Source organism: Monodon monoceros, unplaced genomic scaffold, assembly GCF_005190385.1.
Source record: "Monodon monoceros isolate NGI ecotype Baffin Bay Population unplaced genomic scaffold, NGI_Narwhal_1 Super_Scaffold_21, whole genome shotgun sequence".
NCBI classification, from domain to species: Eukaryota; Metazoa; Chordata; class Mammalia; order Artiodactyla; family Monodontidae; genus Monodon; species Monodon monoceros.
Genome location: NW_021703778.1, coordinates 26,814,540 through 26,833,159, shown reverse-complemented (window position 1 = coordinate 26,833,159; position 18,620 = coordinate 26,814,540).

The following is an 18,620-nucleotide window of genomic DNA, read 5'->3' as shown; positions in this document are numbered from 1 at the left end:
TACCACTGCAACAAAAAGAATAAAATATCTAGGGATAAACCTACCTAAGGAGACAAAAGACCTGTATGCAGAAAATTATAAGACACTGATGAAAGAAATTAAGGATGATACAAATAGATGGAAAGAAATACCATGTTCTTGGATTGGTAGAATCAACATTGTGAAAATTACTCTACTACCCAAAGCAATCTACAGATTCAATGCAATCCCTATCAAACTACCAATGGCATTTTTCACAGAACTAGAACAAAAAATTTCACAATTTGTATGGAAACACAAAAGACCCCGAATAGCCCAAGCAATCCTGAGAATGAAGAACGGAGCTGGAAGAATCAGGCTCCATGACTTCAGACTATATTACAATGCTACAGTAATCAAGACAGTATGGTACTGGCACAAAAACAGAAATATAGATCAATGGAACAGGATAGAAAGCCCAGAGATAAACCCACGCATATATGGACACCTTATCTTTGATAAAGGAGGCAGTAATATACAGTGGAGAAAGGACAGCCTCTTCAATAAGTGGTGCTGGGAAAACTGGACAGCTACATGTAAAAGTATGAGATTAGATCACTCCCTAACACCATACACAAAAATAAGCTCAAAATGGATTAAAGACTTAAATGTAAGGCCAGAAAATATCAAACTCTTAGAGGAAAACATAGGCAGGACACTCTATGACATAAATCACAGCAATATCCTTTTTGACCCACCTCCTAGAGAAATGGAAATAAAAACAAAAATAAACAAATGGGACCTAATGAAACTTCAAAGCTTTTGCACAGCAAAGGAAACCATAAAGAAGACTAAAAGACAACCCTCAGAATGGGAGAAAATATTTGCAAATGAAGCAACTGACAAAGGATTAATCTCCAAAATTTACAAGCAGCTCATGCAGCTCAATAACCAAAAAACAAACAACCCGATCCAAAAATGGGCAGAAGACCTAAATAGACTTTTCTCCAAAGAAGATATACAGACTTCCAATAAACACATGAAAGAATGCTCAACATCATTAATAATTAGAGAAATGCAAATCAAAACTACAATGAGATATCATCTCACACCGGTCAGAATGGCCATCATCAAAAAATCTAGAAACAATAAATGCTGGAGAGGGTGTGGAGAAAAGGGAACACTCTTGCGCTGCTGGTGGGAATGTGAATTGGTTCAGTCACTATGGAGAACAGTATGGAGGTTCCTTAAAAAACTACAAATAGAACTACCATATGACCCAGCAATCGCACTACTGGGCATATACCCTGAGAAAACCATAATTCAAAAAGAGTCATGTACCAAAATGTTCATTGCAGCTCTATTTACAATAGCCAGGAGATGGAAACAACCTAAGTGCCCATCATCGGATGAATGGATAAAGAAGATGTGGCACATATATACAATGGAATACTACTCAGCCATAAAAAGAAACGAAACGGAGCTATTTGTCATGAGGTGGATGGACCTAGAGTCTGTCATACAGAGTGAAGTCAGTCAGAAAGAGAAAGACAAATACCGTATGCTAACACATATATATGGAATTTAAGAAAAAATAAAGTCATGAAGAACCTAGGGGTAAGACAGGAATAAAGACACAGACGTAGAGAATGGACTTGAGGATATGGGGAGGGGAAGGGTAAGCTGTGACAAAGTGAGAGAGTGGCATGGACATATATACACTACCAAAAGTAAAATAGATAGCTAGTGGGAAGCAGCCGCATAGCACAGGGAGATCAGCTCGGTGCTTTGTGACCACCTAGAAGGATGGGATAGGGAGGGTGGGAGGGAGGGAGACGCAAGAGGGAAGAGATATGGGAACATATGTATAACTGATTCACTTTGTTATAAAGCAGAAACTAACACACCATTGTAAAGCAATTATACTCCAATAAAGATGTAAAAAACAAAAAAACAAAAAAACCCCAAAAAAACAAATATGGTTGAAATTCATCCATTTCCTTCCTTATATAATCTTACTCCTTACCTCACTGAAAGAATCAATAACATAGGATGTTAACTGTTTGGGATTCAATCCTAATATTAAACTGTAATATCATGTTTTCAAGGAATAGTCAACAGAATGGAAATAAAATTCTCACATTTTTATGTTAAGTAAAACATATGAGACAAGATAACAACATAAGTCGGCCCCGATTTTGTTTAAATATACATATATGCATGTATACACAGACCCACAAACATACATGAATAGAGAGAAACAACCCAAATATTAAGAGTATTTTATCCTTTTTATTCTCCTAATAATTGTCAATAATTTCAAATTATCACAAATTTTTATGGTCAGAAAACAAATGAGGAGAAAAGCAAAAAGGAAAGGTTAATGGCCTGGGGAAGGTCACACCACTGGTTGCTTGTAGACCAACCCACATGCCTATCTAAGTTGGGGAGAGTTACCAGTAACCTGACCAAATATATGTGATGCTTTTCTACCTCCACTTTCAACTTTAATCTTCAAATAAGGTCTGTTCAAGGTTACATATTACATAACTGATAACCAAATTGGTTCTTTAATAGAGTGTTTAAATCCCCAGTTCTTATTAAGTGGTTGTATCTATTAATTTACGTGTCATGTTAGCAAACCAAAAGCATTCATCGTTGGCCGGGCTTGTCTAGAGCAGCAGTCACTGTGAGCTGCTCTGCTCAGTGCCAAAGAGAGCGCACACACGGCCAGGCCATCCCGGCAGCACCCAGCGCAGCCCTGATGCTCACTCTGGCACGTGCTACCGCAGAGTCCCCATACAGGCAGTACCATGTGTTCACTAGACCTCAATCCACAGCCTTTCTTCCTGGGTGTACACAAAATAGAGTTCTTGGCCCTGTGCAGGCAGGAGGTCCTGTGACCAGCCCTGACAATGAAATGTGTGCAGAGCTGCGCGGCCCTCCCTGGCTGAAGGAGGGAAAAGCCCTGGGCTGTTTTCCACCTCCTCCCTCCTGCAGCACCAACCAAGGAGGCCTCCAAGCAGCTGGAATGGCATCTCGAGGTCCACGCCTAAGCAATCACCTAGGGCTGGATGGGATGCCCTCTGGGCAAGAAACAGAGCCACTGGGTCTCAGAACCGACCTGCTGTTTTTGCATTAGCTAGTCCATCTTGAAAGATACACCCAGTAAGGACACCTTATTATAACATCTCTAGAACAGGCCTGGCCCTTGTGGTCACAGTGGGAGGGAACGCATAGTGGGACAAGGTGAGGCACGCACACGAAGTCAGTTTTTCTGGATGGAAAACAAAAAGAAGAAAATTCAAAATATTCAGATAAGATAATAGTAAAGACCCCTTCTAGCCCTGGAATTGCAGTCTGTGTCCAAGAAGTATAACAGCTGCGTGAAACCTGAGATGTACAAATCTCTGTAAATCCTGCAAGCTTCTGCCCAGGGGCCGGCATCCTCCATCCTGAGGTCCAGGGTCACACCCGCAGGCTGGCTGAACTGTCTCCAGGAGAAGAAGCTCTTGTTTTGTTGTGAAACTACGTATCACTGGAATTTATTGAGTAATTACAAACCAGGGAGTAGGGGAGGGATGGGATGAAAACACACTTAGTGCTGAATAGTTTTTGTTTTTGTGGGTTTTTTAGTCCTATTACACGCCCCTGGCTGAGAAGATCCCCACAGTGCAGAGATTCACTTGGAGAGCAGAGGAGAATGGCCAATCCCAGGGCTGGTCGCCTCTTGGATGAGAGAAGGGGAATTAGTGTGTGCTATTTGGTCTTCTTACAACACTGCTGTTGAATCAACCTGATATTCTTCTGTGAAATCCATCTGGAATGTTTACAAAGGAAACGTGCTCTTGACTGAGTTATTAACGAAAAGACAGATTGACACCATTACAGTAACAGGATTTACTTCCAAGCGTGGTCATGTTTTTCTCACAGAGCTTCTGCTGTCTGAAGGCTAAATATTCACAGGCGCGTTTACTGATGATATTAAAATAGCCTCTAATTCTTTCCTACTAAGGAATTTAAGCATTCCACTCTCACATCAGCCAGCACTTAAGAAAACCCTAAAGAGTGGTGGCTGTGGACTTTGATCAGCCATCAGAGCTTAGCCTAATAAAAACTGGCTTCCAGGCCATACATAATTAAATGGGCATATTTAGAAGCCAAAAATGCTTGTGGTTTTCCTAGAAAATAATATTATTAGAGTGCCAGAAATGTAAAATCCTTAATTCTGCAGCTCAAAGACACTCAAAACAACAGTGCACATGCCCTGTAAGTAAACAAGGCGAGGGGGGAGAGTTACTATTTTATTATCTTCAAAATGTTTGCATGTCTGACAAATTCAAAATGAATTCAAACTTTCATAGAAAGAAAAAATTGAAATGTTGTTTTTCATCAACGGGAGTGGTCACATTATTTTTACAATCCAGACTAAAATAGTATAGAAGTGACTAGCAGGAAGCCATAATGACTAAAAACATAACTGAAATAAAAACAAATCACATTTCTTTACCTCCCACGGGGTCAAATTTGATAAGAGAGTGGAGGAGAGAGAGAAACTACCAGGTAATTTCATTTTGGGGTAAGAATACCACTTGCTTCTCACTCACAGACACACAGAGCATAAAACAGGGAGGCCCTGAAACCCCCGCAGCTGTGCCAGGGGGACACTTGAGAGTGCGCCAAGAGGGGTTAGGAGGAAAAAGAAAAATAGAAGCACAGCTGGCAGTCTCCTAGCAAACACGGGGGGCAAGCCTCAGACCCCCGCCGACCAGAAAGAGCACAATGGCTGTTCAGCACCTGATTATTGCTCTGGGGAAAGAAACACTGGCTGAAATTCCCTGGTTTTTCAAAAGAAACTGGAAATCTTCATCTTAGGTGAAATACCCTGCTTCTCAACTGTTAACAAATAATTCATATTTTAAGAATATGGTGTGGGACCCAAAAATATGTATACGTGTTCAGGCATATTTAGTCTGAGACCCCACCCCCACCCTCACCCCCTGCTTCTAACCTCTCTCTGGCTTCAAGTCTGAAACATAAAGACCCACGAAGACTCAATTGTAGAGAAGTCTCTGTAGTTATCCTAAAGGCCGCGAAACAAAGAGGGACAATTTTGTGAAACTGGCACAAAAGAGGACCAGAGGAGGACACAGAGAGTGTGATGAAAGAAGAGGAACCAACAGGATAAGATGCATGCATTTCCCGTAGCCCCATGTGAGCATGGTGGTGACCAGAGCCCTCGTGAAAAACACGTGTACTTACTATACGGCACAGTGTTTACTTGTTAAATATATATAAATACATAAGCACAGACAATTTACAGTCCATCACATAATTTGGGATTTGTAAATCCCAACAAATCCTTTCTGTGGTCTTCATAAAACCATTAGTTAACAGCAAAAGTAGTTTCATGTATTTTTAAAGACATGACTAACATCCAGTTAAAAACCCAATAAACAACTGCAGCCAAGGTGAGGTGCCTGGAGGGGCTGACCAGATAAGACCTCCCTTCAGGGAACCTTCCGTGAATAAGGCTGGACCTGTGTGGCTATCCCAAACACTTCACATTCAAGACGCCCACTGGATGTGAATTTGGGAACAATGGGAAAAGACATCGGGCTTTTGATATCTGAAGTCATTTTCCCTAAATTGCTTCTATGTGTTCAAGACAATCCCACATGCTTAGATGAAACTTATCTTTTAAAAAAAAAAATTCATATTTATTTTCATTTTAATGAAATGCTGGGCTTTATTCTAAACACAGTATAACAGTAGATAATGTGGGTATATCCAAGTGCAAGTCTGTAAATATAAGAGAATACAAGAAGTTTTCCATCTCAGGTGAGAATTGAGACTAATTCTCTGGAGAGAGATATGAATGTGGCTGTCTAGACAAACAGGTGGAACTGGAAGCCACTGGCACCATAGGCAAGAGAACGTGCAGTGGGAAGCGAGAGGAGAAGGCTGGAGCAGTAGAGCCACGAGAGAAAGGGGGTCAGTGGGGACGCAGCCCATAAGCTCTTTCAAGAGCTCTGCCTGGAAGGGCAGCAGAGGAGTGGGGCTAGTCCAGGGAGGATGTTGCTTAGGAAGAGACAAGCTAGGGTGGATCTGCAAACATTCGAGAAAGACTCATGTGCAGGGAGGAGGAAACTTGAAGTGAGGGAGAGGGACAGAGCCTCTGTAGAAACCAAGCGCTTGAGTCGCAAGAAGCTGAGATCTCGTCCATCGACGGGAGGTCTGGCCCCCTACAGAAACAGGACATCTGTCCTTCTTAACAGGAGATGAGTTGGTCATGGACATGGAGACATGAGGAAGTTCCAACATGGCTGCTATAGGTTGTGAGTTAAGGGAGATGTGAGTTTCTGGGATTAATAAAGCAGGCTTGCTCTGTCCATAACTTTTTGGGAAATTGGTTCCTTAAGTAGTTGATATATGTGGTATTTCCCAGGGCTTTCAGTCAAGATCTCATTTTTTTTTTCATCCAGGAATATCTACCCCAGTCTGTGGCCTTAGGTTATCCCACAATTTGACTGCTCACGATGCCTATATGAACACGCCCTGAAAATTCCTCAAGTGAGGCTTCGGAAGCCAAGTTCAGGTCGTTTCCCAGAATGTGAAGAATGGGCTCATGCCTCACAAAGCGAGAGGTGTGCCCACTGACCTGTAATAAATTTGGGCAGGTTTACGAGCAAAGATGCGTGGGGTTGTCGCGGGAGATACTGAAGATGCGAGGTGGACTATGCTGGGAGACATGTGGACCGCCTCCCCGCTGGCGGGCAACGCTCAGCTCAGCTCCGTGGGCCACGCTGCAGTGGCAAAGGCCTCCCTGAGGGGCCTCCTAGCAGCTCCTCCACTCAGCTCCATTCAGCCTCCACATAAAGACCCACGTGCCAGTAGTAATGACATTCTCTTTCTCAAGTCCCATGTACCAATACAAGGTAAGTCTTTTGATTTTTAATTAAAGCAGTAATATGGTCAAAGAAAAAGTGAATTTTGAAATGTCACAGAGTCATATCCCACCTGTATCACCTTGAACACGTTAACTACCCCTCCAAGCCAATAATATCTTCCTGTGGAGAGAATGTATCACTACGCATTGATCCACCCAAGGCAATCACAATTAAAGAGTTTTCTTCCTCTTTCTATCAACTCTACCATCCAGTGGAAAACTGGTAAATTTGTTTGGAGAAACATGCTTTTTAAATTTTAAATACAACATGATAGTAAAGAAAGAAGATTCTATTTCACCATGAACACACTTCAAAAATGCAAGTAATTCATGAGTTAATTTAAAACAATCAAGCTTATCTCCAATAGGGCATAAAATCAAAGTGCAGACTCTTCCCCCATTCCAGTAACAATAGCGATCCCCAAAGAAGAAACCATTTTCCTTGCTTTGCCTGCAGGGGAGAGGCAATATACTCACATACTCTTTCTTTATAGCAAAATAATTATTGATCTTTCAAATAAGAATGTATTTATTTGAAGAATAAATTTGCAAGACTCAAACTACCTGATTTCAAGACTTATGAAGCTACCATGATCAATGCAGTGTGGTATTCACATAAGGATAAAAAATAGATTACAGTAACATAATAGAAATTCCAGAAAGAGACACTCACAAAGGCACCTGGATACTGCATTGTGGAAACTGAAGTCTTTCAACCAACAGTGCTTAAGAACTTGACCAACAGGATCATGGGAATGATGAACCACAGATGCTACCTCACACCATAGAGAAAAACATACAAGCTGAAATCATAAAGCTTCTGGAAGAAAACCTAAGAGAATACCCTCACAACTTTAGGGTAGGCAAAGATTTCATACATAGGACACAAAAAGTACCAACTGTAAAAGAAAAAAAAAACAATAAAATGAACATCAAACTTAAAACTTTTATGCATCAAAAGGTAAGAAAGTGAAAAAGTAAGCCACAGACTGGGAGAATATGTCACAACACATATATCTGCAAAAAGCCTTTAATCCATTAGCAATAAAAATACCATACACACACACACAGAAAGAGCAAAGGGCCTGAAAAATTAAGGTAGATATCCAATAAACACATTAAAAGGCGTTCTGCATCATTAGCCATTAGAGAGATACAACAATGTTGAGCATGTAAAATGGTACAACCACTCTGGAAAACTAGCAGTTTCTTACAAAGTTAAGCACATACCTACCCCATGAATCTGAAATTTCATTTATAGGTATTTGCCCAAAAGAGATGAAAACAAATGTCTGCAAAACACTTGTACAAGACTATCATAACATCTTTATTCATAATAGCTCCAAGCTGAGAACAATCCAAATTTTCATCAACAGGGGGACAGATGAAATGTTTGTAATCATACCATGGAACACTGATCAGCAAAAAAAAGAAAAAGAATGAATTGCTGATACATGCAACACCACAGATGAATCACAAAAACATGTTGATCTAAGAAGCTGGACACAAATGGAAATGTTCTGTATGATCTCATTTATAGGAACTTCAAGAACAGACAAAATGAATTCTGATGATATAAATCAAAATAGTTGTTGCCAGTAGAGGGTAGAAATTTACTGGAGGGGAACAGGGAATGAGATTCTGGGATAATGGAAATGTCCTTCCTGTATCTTGACTGGGTTACTGGTCATGGGCGTATATATTCACCAAAATACATGAAATGTGTATACATTTAACATCTGTGCATGTCATTCTATATAAATTTTAACTTCAATTTAAAAAATATATCCGGTAAATCTTTCCATATCAAGGCAAACACATCAACCTTGTTGGTTAAAGCACTTTAAAAACACCCTCTAATATTAATAATCAGAAATTGGTTTAGAATCAAGAGTGACAGAATCCTCCCCAAATCTTATTCTATGGGTTTCTACATTACACTCCATTTGATTCTTTCAGAGCATATGATGTTTTCTGATTTCTGTGACCGTGGAGTAATATGTCTTGTAAAAATTTACCTCAATTCTTAAATCAGTTGTCGCCTTAGAGTCTGTCAAATACACAAAAGGGAAATATGTAAATTCATTTCACCTACACATCCTTCATCTTTTTTGATATATCTGTCTTGGCCTCAGGATGGTACTAGAAGATTAGTTCAACTGTACATTAGTTTTACATTTAGAGAAATGTAGTGGAACCCAAGGGAAGAAATAGATACAGCACAACAAAATTAATTACTTAAATAAGTCAGCAACCCAACTAAAAGCTTTTGGAGAGAGTATGGCTTCTGGCATGCCTTTTAAGCTATTATTTTAAGGGTACAGATCTGTTTAATTTCAGGTGGCTGAAGTGAGGAAATGCATGGGAGACCAAGAGAAGATTAATAAAAGTGAGAACAAAATAGAATCTGCAAAGTCAGGGCCAGCTGCTTGCCAATATGAATAGAATTACAGTAATCATTTGGATGAGTTGGAGGCCAAAGATAAAAGCACAATAAATTCCCAGAAAACCAGATTAGAGAGAGAGCCATTCTAAATTAAAAAGCTACAGAAATCACAAATTTGGAATAAAGGGTATTTATTTTTTATTAAACTTAAAAATTTAATGCTCATTTAACCTAAGGCTCTCATTAAAAAAAGTTTTATATATAAAACAAGTTTTTATACATTTGTATACAATCTCTACGTAATATATAAAGTTTTATATAAAGATAACTTTCTTGTTCTCTATGTATTTTATATTCTTGTTGATATATTACCTTTGATTTTTCTAAGCGTTTTCTCCCACAGTGAGCTTGGTATTTTTGTAACCATGACAATATGCCTGATAATACCTTTTTTTTTCGACAGTGTGTATGTACTAAGGGTTGGCTGAGAAGACACAGTGAAAACCATCTTCCATTTGATTACATATATCCATCTTCTTTCAGATCTAAGGGATTTTTAAAAACCCATCACAGGTTATCCAGATTGCAAAGATAGGGACCTCACAAGGGTGTGATGGTTTTCCGGATGTGGGAATTTTACTCTGAAACATTTTCTGAGGGAATGGATGACAAGGCATTAGCTGATAGAGAGTTGAAAAGGAACTGCTGTAACTGTCTCTTTCATGACAGAATTGTGCCAGAAGGGAAGGAACACTTTCTGTTCAGTGGAGCCAGCAGATCGGCATCTGGTACAAGTTGAGAACATTTCTGAAAAATTCTATTATCCATGTAGATGACAAAGACACCAGTTGAATAAAATGAGAGAATGATAATATTCTCATATCTTGATATTTTCCCTTTGAATCTAAAATATGATTCAACAGAGGAGAGGTGAAAACAGATTATTAAGCAGGAGATGGCTCTTTGCCAGTTCATCCTGAGAAAAAAAAGCATTTCTCTGCCCAATGCTGTCATTTTTCATAAGCACTGATAAGAAGTCAGAGGCTGCGTCTGTATTTCCTGCATAAATGACCAATGATTACAAATCAAAATGGCTAAACTTGAGTTGTTTTGGTTTTTTTATAGAGAAATCTTTGGAAAATAATAAATGAAACAATAAGATATACCATGATTGCAAGAAATAGCGTCACTGTGAAATCTCTAGTAGAAATGCAAACATCCTTTACTCTGGACTTTCCCATGCTCTGTATTGTGAAGATCATACAGAATATCTTGAGAAAATGGAAACATTCCAAAGTTACCCTCAGTAAAATGCAAGGTTAGGGAATTCATAATAACCATATTCATTTAAATACTTCCAAACTTGAAAATGTGGTTTGTTTTATGATAAAAAAGAACGTATCACTGTTTATAATACATCTCTTTTCCTAAAATTCTGCTCCATGTTATTGAATCAAAATATACTCCAATCTGTTTTGAAATGTGAAGTGCCAAGTTGCTGTGTAATATTCCCAAGCCCCAGACACAGAAAAACATGAGTAAACACTAAACTCTAGTTAAGGAATAAAACTCGTTTTGAACTTCTTATTGCCAAAGTTGAATAAATCAGATCTTCTGGTGGACAATACACATTACTACATAAAAATATTTTCATCTCTCCATAGATTTGTTTCCAGAGGAAATGAAACCAATGACAGCAATAAGAGCAAAAAAGAACAAACTAGACCCAGATATAGACCTGTTATGACAGGTTCCAGAAATCCAAGCACCTTTCATTGTCACCTGCCTCTATCTGAACACAGGACACAAGGAAGGATTGCTTTGGAGGGGGAGGAAGGCAATACAATTTCATCAATGCCTGAGAAAGAAAAGTAGAAGAGAAAAAGGCAGGACCTTCAATGACAACCTGTCCACTTTCTTCACATTCAGGACCAGCACTGCCTTTGGATGACACTTAAGAGGCAGACATCCCTTCCTTGTGAGAATTCTGGCAACTTTCAGGTCTCACAAAACACCAAAACATTTCAGGTACCCTCTTAAATATTCCCGTCCCCTTCCTTCTAATCCAGAGCACTCAAACGAGCACATAGTTTGAAGGAAAGTGATTCTTAACCAGGTTTTAAGGAAAGAGATTGTATCCACTATAAATGTGCTTAAACCACGGCATATGCCAATAAATCTCTGGGATGTGAGAGCTCTACAGTATTTACTCTTCAGTTGGACTTTTCCACGTATGAATTTTCAAACACAAACATGTGACACTCAAGTTTAATTCCTTTTGTTGAGCCTCATTTCCAACAAATGATAGAAACTTAATCTCGGCCAATTCAGGATGATCTCAGCCAATTTTAGCTGGATTTATGTCCACATTTCAGGGATACATGGAACAGCAAAGTTTGGGGTGGGGAGGAAGGAATCTGGTTTTTGGACAAGGTTTCCTATCCATGCTAACACTCTGAGAGAAGCCCAAGTTCTGTTGTGTCTCCAGCCACTGGGTCACACAGACTGTTGTCCTCATCATTGCAAATGCAGTCTTTTCTTTACAAATATTTGCCTGTCCCTCCTGGACAGCAAGGGAATGCTGACTGCTCCCTGTATTTTGCTGGGTACAACAGGGTATAATCCCAGCTCTCCTTAGCGGAACCACACCCTAGACGCGCTCTAGGATGGGGTGTGAGGGAAGCAGGGTGAAGGCCCTATCTCTCAAAACACTCTGACATCAAATCTAACCCCTCTCCCCTTCCCTCCTTCTCTTCTTTTTCTTGGGAGCAAGGAGTTTTTAGCTCCTTTACTGAAGGGAAACTAGCTCTTAAGAACCAAATACTTATATTTTATTCAAATGCCATGGATCTTGATTGTTTTTTAATGTCTACTTTATTAAATCTCACTAATATTCTTTAAGGGATAACAACATAGATTAGTAGGCTACCGTTAAAAAATCTTACTTTAACAAGAGAATTAAGAAGCCACTAGGATACTTCCAGGGACTATCCTCAGTGATGCTCCTTATCTTTAATCTGGGAGTCCAGGTAATATTCAGCCCCTATGGCTACCACCAATACAGAAAATTCACACTGAATCCTTGGAATAATGCATCAACAAAGAAATGTTGTTTGCAAAGCCACGCACGCATCTCCAAGTTTCATTTTGGCCCTCTGGACCCTCATGCGGCCTCTTCTTCTGCAGAGTTTCTAATGGTACCCCCTTTAATCTCCCCCAGCGTACAATCTGTAAATTCTGTTCTACTATGGCCATGTCCATGCCTGACCATAATCTGATCTCTCAGAACTGATCTTGACTTTTTAAAGTCAGAAGCCAAGATCTTACTTCCTGAGATCAGTGACCACTGAATGTCCAGTGCAACCTGACCAGAGTCTCACTTCTTCCCCATAAATCTTCGTGTCCCCTAACTCTGTGTCTCACTTAAGTCCCCACACTCTAAGAAGGTGGGAGGCAGGTCTCTGCCCAAGGTGGGTTCTCTGAGATGGTGACACCGACAGACAGGAAGGCACGAGGCTGTGAAGGCAGCATTCCCGTCAGGAGCTCCAGGCCATGGTAGGTAACCTAGACACTCGAATTCTCCCATCCCTCCACTGGGCTCATTATCCTTCTCCCCAGAGCTTGACCATCTGCAAGGAGTGCTCCAGTCCCCTTGCAGAGCCCCCGGCCCACCGTGCTCATCCATGAGCCAATTCTCTGTGCCTGAAGTCAGAAATGACAGATGCCGGGTTACAACATGGACTTCCAAGCCCAGCAAGGCGTCCTCACTGCCTTGCTGATTCCCCCACCTCTGGCCTTGACCAGGTCATCTGAGAAAAGAGAGGCAGGCTCTCAGCTGAGCCTAAATCGTTGAGCATTGGTGGGTCTCTCTGCAGCTTTGGAGGTCCCCCAAGGCCTCCATACCACACACAGGGTATTTCTGTGGGTAACTTTCTCCTGGAAAAGTCTGCATTCTCTCTGAGAAGCACAAAGAGAAGGGCCCCTGTGCCCTCGGCCCCATGTCATCCCTTCCATGCTGGGCAGACCAACGCCCTCTCGCAAGTCTAGGCTCCTACAGGCACCCAGGCCTCCCCTTCCAGGGAAGATTAGAACTCTTTGTGGTTCTAATCTGACCACTCCACATACTTCTCCCCAAAGTCCTTTCTGTGGAAAAGTAAGCCCCATGAGATCCTCCTTGAAAAGTGGCTAGCTGGTCAAACCCACCTAGGACTGTCATAGGCAACAATGTCCTGATAGGACTGGGTAGAGCTGCTGAGGTGTGAAAGCCCTACCTACATCATTACTTTTTTTTTACAGCCCAGTATTACTTTGTCTTGTTCCTTTTATGAGTATCCTGGAGAACTGACACCCTGAGCACCACATTGGAAATGCTGGTTAAATCTACTTCTCAAGACATATAGGCAAATCTTTTTCTTTTTTCAGTAAGTTTACAGAATTGACCTCTCATTGTTGTACAGTTTTATTTATAAAATTCTGAGCAGAATGAGGCCCACTTGTTGGCTATCATGAAGGACATCTTAGTTGCTCCCAAGTTTTGGCAGTTATGAGTAAAGCTTCTCTAAACTTCCACATGCTGGTTTTTGTGGGATGTAAGTTTTTGGCTCCTTTGGATAACTACTAATGAGTGTGACTGCCAGATAGTATGGTAAGAATACGTTTAGTTTTGTAAGAAACCGCTGAACTGTCTTTCAAAATGGCTGCACCATGTTGCATTCCCACCAGCAGTGAATGAGAGTGCCTCACCAGCATTTGGTATTGCCAGTGTCCTGGGTTCTGGCCCTTCTATTGAGTGTGTGAGAAAAGAAAATCTGTAATGATAATATCCAGCATGGGTGCAAGTAGGGTGTAGAAGGAAAGAGCCTTTTCCTATCTGGCTGGTGAAAGTGTAAACTGGTACCTTTGCATAAGGAATTTGGCAATGTGTATCAGAAGACCTAACACACTCATGTGCACTGACTCAGGAATTCGGTCCTTAGGAATTAGCTTCCGGGAACACAGATTCACTGAAAGTATGTGGGCATTGGTATCTTTTACAGAATTATTTACAAAAACAAAAACATGGATATAATCTAAATGTTCAAGGAGACTGACTAAAATATGTATTACACAATAATAATAAAACCTGAAGCACCATTACAAGACATATTGTGGAAAAATATTTAATTGTTAAGTTAAAAAGACAGGTTATATTTCAGAATGACCCATAATATAGAATATGGTTATCTCTATATGAAGAGATTATGTAAGATATTTGGTTTTTTTGTCTTTTTTTCTATTTTCCAAATTTTCAACAATTAACACGTGTTACATTTCTATTCATTAAGAAATTATAAAAGCATATCAGGCACAAAAGGCACAAAAGAGGATTTAGCTCACTACTGCTGACTTATCTTTTTGATTGCTTTTTAAAAAAACTCTTTTGATATTCTGGCCATATTTAAAGATCCATTTTTGATTCCTTGTTGGAGGACTGGGTTATAAAGCTCTAAAGAGAAGTGAAATTTGTGTGGCTCAATATAAGAATGACTCAAACTCAGGTGTTTAGCTGATCTGCAATATTTTAGGGCAGCTTACAAGTTTCAAAAAACAACAATACAAGACTAATGTAAGTGAAATTCATGCAGATACTTTCTATTCCAAATATGACATATTTTTACCACACTAGCAGGCTGCATGAAAAGAAGAAGAAATATTTTAAAATAAAGAAATCTTTATTTTTTGTAATCAAAATAACCTCCATTTCATTTCAGCATGTTGGAACCCACAGCTATATTGTATAGCTTCCTAAGGAAGAGAGGAGAGAAGGAAAAACAGCTTTCTTGGGATTAAAGAGAAAAGAAATGAAAGCAGAAATAAAGGCCCATGTCTCTTCCACCTCAGCAAGTACCTCCTTCAGCTACCAACTCATGTCCACACACGGCCCTTAAAGGCCGTTGATCTCCATTTATTCTGCCTTCTCTCTAAAACATTTCTTCTTCTAGAATCTCATTAAGTCACATGAACAGCTGTACCAAGTTGTTATGGAAACAGGAATTTTTAAAGTAAATTAATTTCACTACAAGGTGTTATTAAGACCAGGTGAGGGTGGCCTTGAATCATAATGGCCCCTCTCTGCCGGCAAGAGCATGAAGGCTCCCCAACTGGCAAGAGCCACACTGGAAGGAAATATCTTGATTTATGATCATCTTTTCACAGTGCTTATAGGAAAGTGACCATAAATTGTGTTGGTTTTATTGCAAGTTTGTATATTCCATTTTAATCCTCCATACAGTGATAAATGAGGGAGTTAGGCAGCCATTGGTCCATTGGTCTCTGATTAACTTATACAACAAAAGGAGCTGTAATTCAGACAGTGTCCCACGTGGGCTGACAATGCGATCCTAATAAGCTTTACATTATGGAAAATTGTGACCTTTTAATTTCAGAGGAAAGGGCTAAAAGTTTCAGACGCAAAAATAACATTGGAAGCTGAGCTATCACAAAGATGAACACGAAGGCAGCACAGTTCTGGAGACAGAGAGGAAGAGGTTGTGCCAGTCCTGTCTCCAAGTTCTTTCACACTCTTGGTAGTTCTGGGTTCTCTAGGTTCGAATTTCCCAGAGTTACTTTTTTTTTTTAAACACTATTCCTAGAAAGGTATTCTGTGGTCAAATAATTACGGACTATAGTCCATAATATAGGCCCCCTCCCCTGAGAAAGTCACACGAATACAGCAGATTAGAAGCACTGCTAAGCCCTGCTGGAAAGAACCCATACTAACTGTATTTAAGCCAGTGTTTCACAAACATTTTTTGTCACTGAACCTATTTTTAAATATCTCCTTAGTTTTTAGTAACACTTTATTTACATCAGGTGGACACACTTGAAAAATGTTCCTTAGATTAAAATTTTGAGGTCAAAATTAGTAATAATTAAACATTCAAAAACTACATTCAAAAGGTCAATTCAAATATAGGAATACTTGTTTCCTTTTTCCTAATTTCCAGTGCTAACAAAACCACTACCTCTCCTCCCTGCTTCTTTTTAAAATATTTATTATGTGTCATACACTCACCTAATAGCTTTGCACAAGTCATACCATAGAACCTGGCCACACCTCTTTACTGGTACAGAATGCACATGTGTGCTTGTGTGTACAGGGGCACACATGCATGCACATACACCCACATGCTCACACGCACACACACGTACACACACACTCTATGAGAAGGAGAGTGACAAAGGCAACGGCCACCCTGACGTTCACTTTCAAGCAGCATGTGTCAGGATAAAGAAAGACTCCCCCTAACCCTGGAAGATGGGTTTATATAATAGCAATCTGGAATTTCTGGGAGTGAAACAAACAGCAAAGAGAGCAGCAGGGGAGCAAATGAGATGGTTGAGATGCAAAGCAGTGAGGTGGAGGGGTTAAAAACAAGGCTCCCCTTTCTCTACCAGGAATCTGCAAAGCACGGGCAACTGGCAGAAAAGACAGAGAAACTTCATCAGTTTGTAAGCTGCCACAGAGGCATCAGCAGCAGGAATGTAGACAAGAAAAAAAGATCATTGTGCCATTTTACTCCCCTAATGAACGTACAGCTTCAGGATTTCTAATCTTTTTTCTTATAATCCACACTGGTCCTTGTTAAAATTTATACTCAGCAGGGAATTCCCTGGCAGTCCAGTGGTTAGGACTCAGTGCTTTCACTGCCGGGGCCCAGGTTCGATCCCTGGTTGGGGAAGTAAGATCCCACAAGATGTGAGGCGTGGCCAATAAATAAATAAATGAATAAAATTTGTACTCAGCATACTGTAAATCCAAAAAAAAAAACGGCTAATTTGGGCTTCCCTGGTGGCGCACTGGTTGGGAGTCCACCTGCCGATGCAGGGGACACGGGTTCGTGCCCCGGTCTGGGAAGATCCCACATGCCGCGGAGCAGCTGGGCCCGTGAGCCATGGCTGCTGAGCCTGCGCATCCAGAGCCTGTGCTCCGCAACGCGAGAGGCCACAACAGTGAGAGGCCCGCGTACCGAAAAAAAAAAAAAAAAAAAAAAAAAAGCTAATTTGAAATGACTTGGAAAAGCACCAAACCAATAGTAGAAAGGGTTATTTCCCATGAGTATCTGTGCACATTTAAAATAAATAAAATTATATTAATATTCCTCACACCCACACCTTTTGAGGCGACTTAGGAGAAGATTTAAAAACAGGTAGTCTCTGTAGTGTATACAGAAGTCAAGTCAAAATATAATGTTTACGCATTAAACATAGAATGTTATAAACCAACATTAGACAAATAAACCAAAAAGCAGGTGGTCTAAAGACGTCTAGAGAAAGTGGTTTTCTGAGCCTTGTCTTTGAAGCAGCACTCAGCCACATCCTCCCATCCCCAAGGAGCAAGTGCCTGCAGTCTTTCTCTCTGCCAAACAGCCAGCCGAGAAGAGACAGCTGAGTGCCCAGGCCACACCATCCAGGCACTGCCATGGGCGGCCTTGGCAGGCTGGGGTGAGGAGAGTGGGGAAACCGGGTGTGGGGGGTTGGCGGGCAGCGCAGTGGCGAGCATGGAGCAAACAGGGGCAGATGCCCGCCGAGGCACCGTGCCAGCCTGAGCAGCACATGGAAACTCAGCACAGCTTCTCTATGGGGCTTGTGACCTATGAGGTGCTCTGCAGTGGGGACGAGGACAGTTATATGTGGACGGACGGAACGCCTCTCTCACAGAAAGAACCTTTGAGGGGCTGTCGGCAAGAGGAGAGGAGGCTGGAGGACGTGCCCCAGGCGTAGGCGACACCAGCATCCGAGGTCAGAGGCCAGGAAAGGTGAGTGTCACAGTCAGGCAGGAACGCTCTTGCACAGAACAGGAGGCGGAACCAAGGGGGTCCCAGGCTGTAGAAGAGCTCCACACCAGACAGGAATCAGCTGCTCTTCAGAGGATAAAACGGACTGATGAGAATTTTTTGAGCCAGAAAGATCAGTTGTGTCTGCACCAAAACACTTAACTTAGTCCAACAAGACACCTGAATAGGTCATATTGCTGGGTAACGAGTCGGAGGGAGTGGCAGGTGCCTGGCTCAATGTGGCGACTGTGGAAGTGGCTCTTTCATCCTTGCTTATTTTACTTGTAAAAGAAACTTACTGCTATAATCATTTCCTACACTCTAATTTTTCTTTTGAATGTCTGCTTGGGTTAGACATTACATGGCTTGTAATGAGAATGGTAAAATGCCTTGTTCTTATTATGGTAATTTGAATAGCAAATATAGAATGAAACAACAAAACAGCCCAGACAATAAAAATAATTGTTAACCCATTTTACTAGCTCTGCAGCCAAATTATATTTTTATAAAT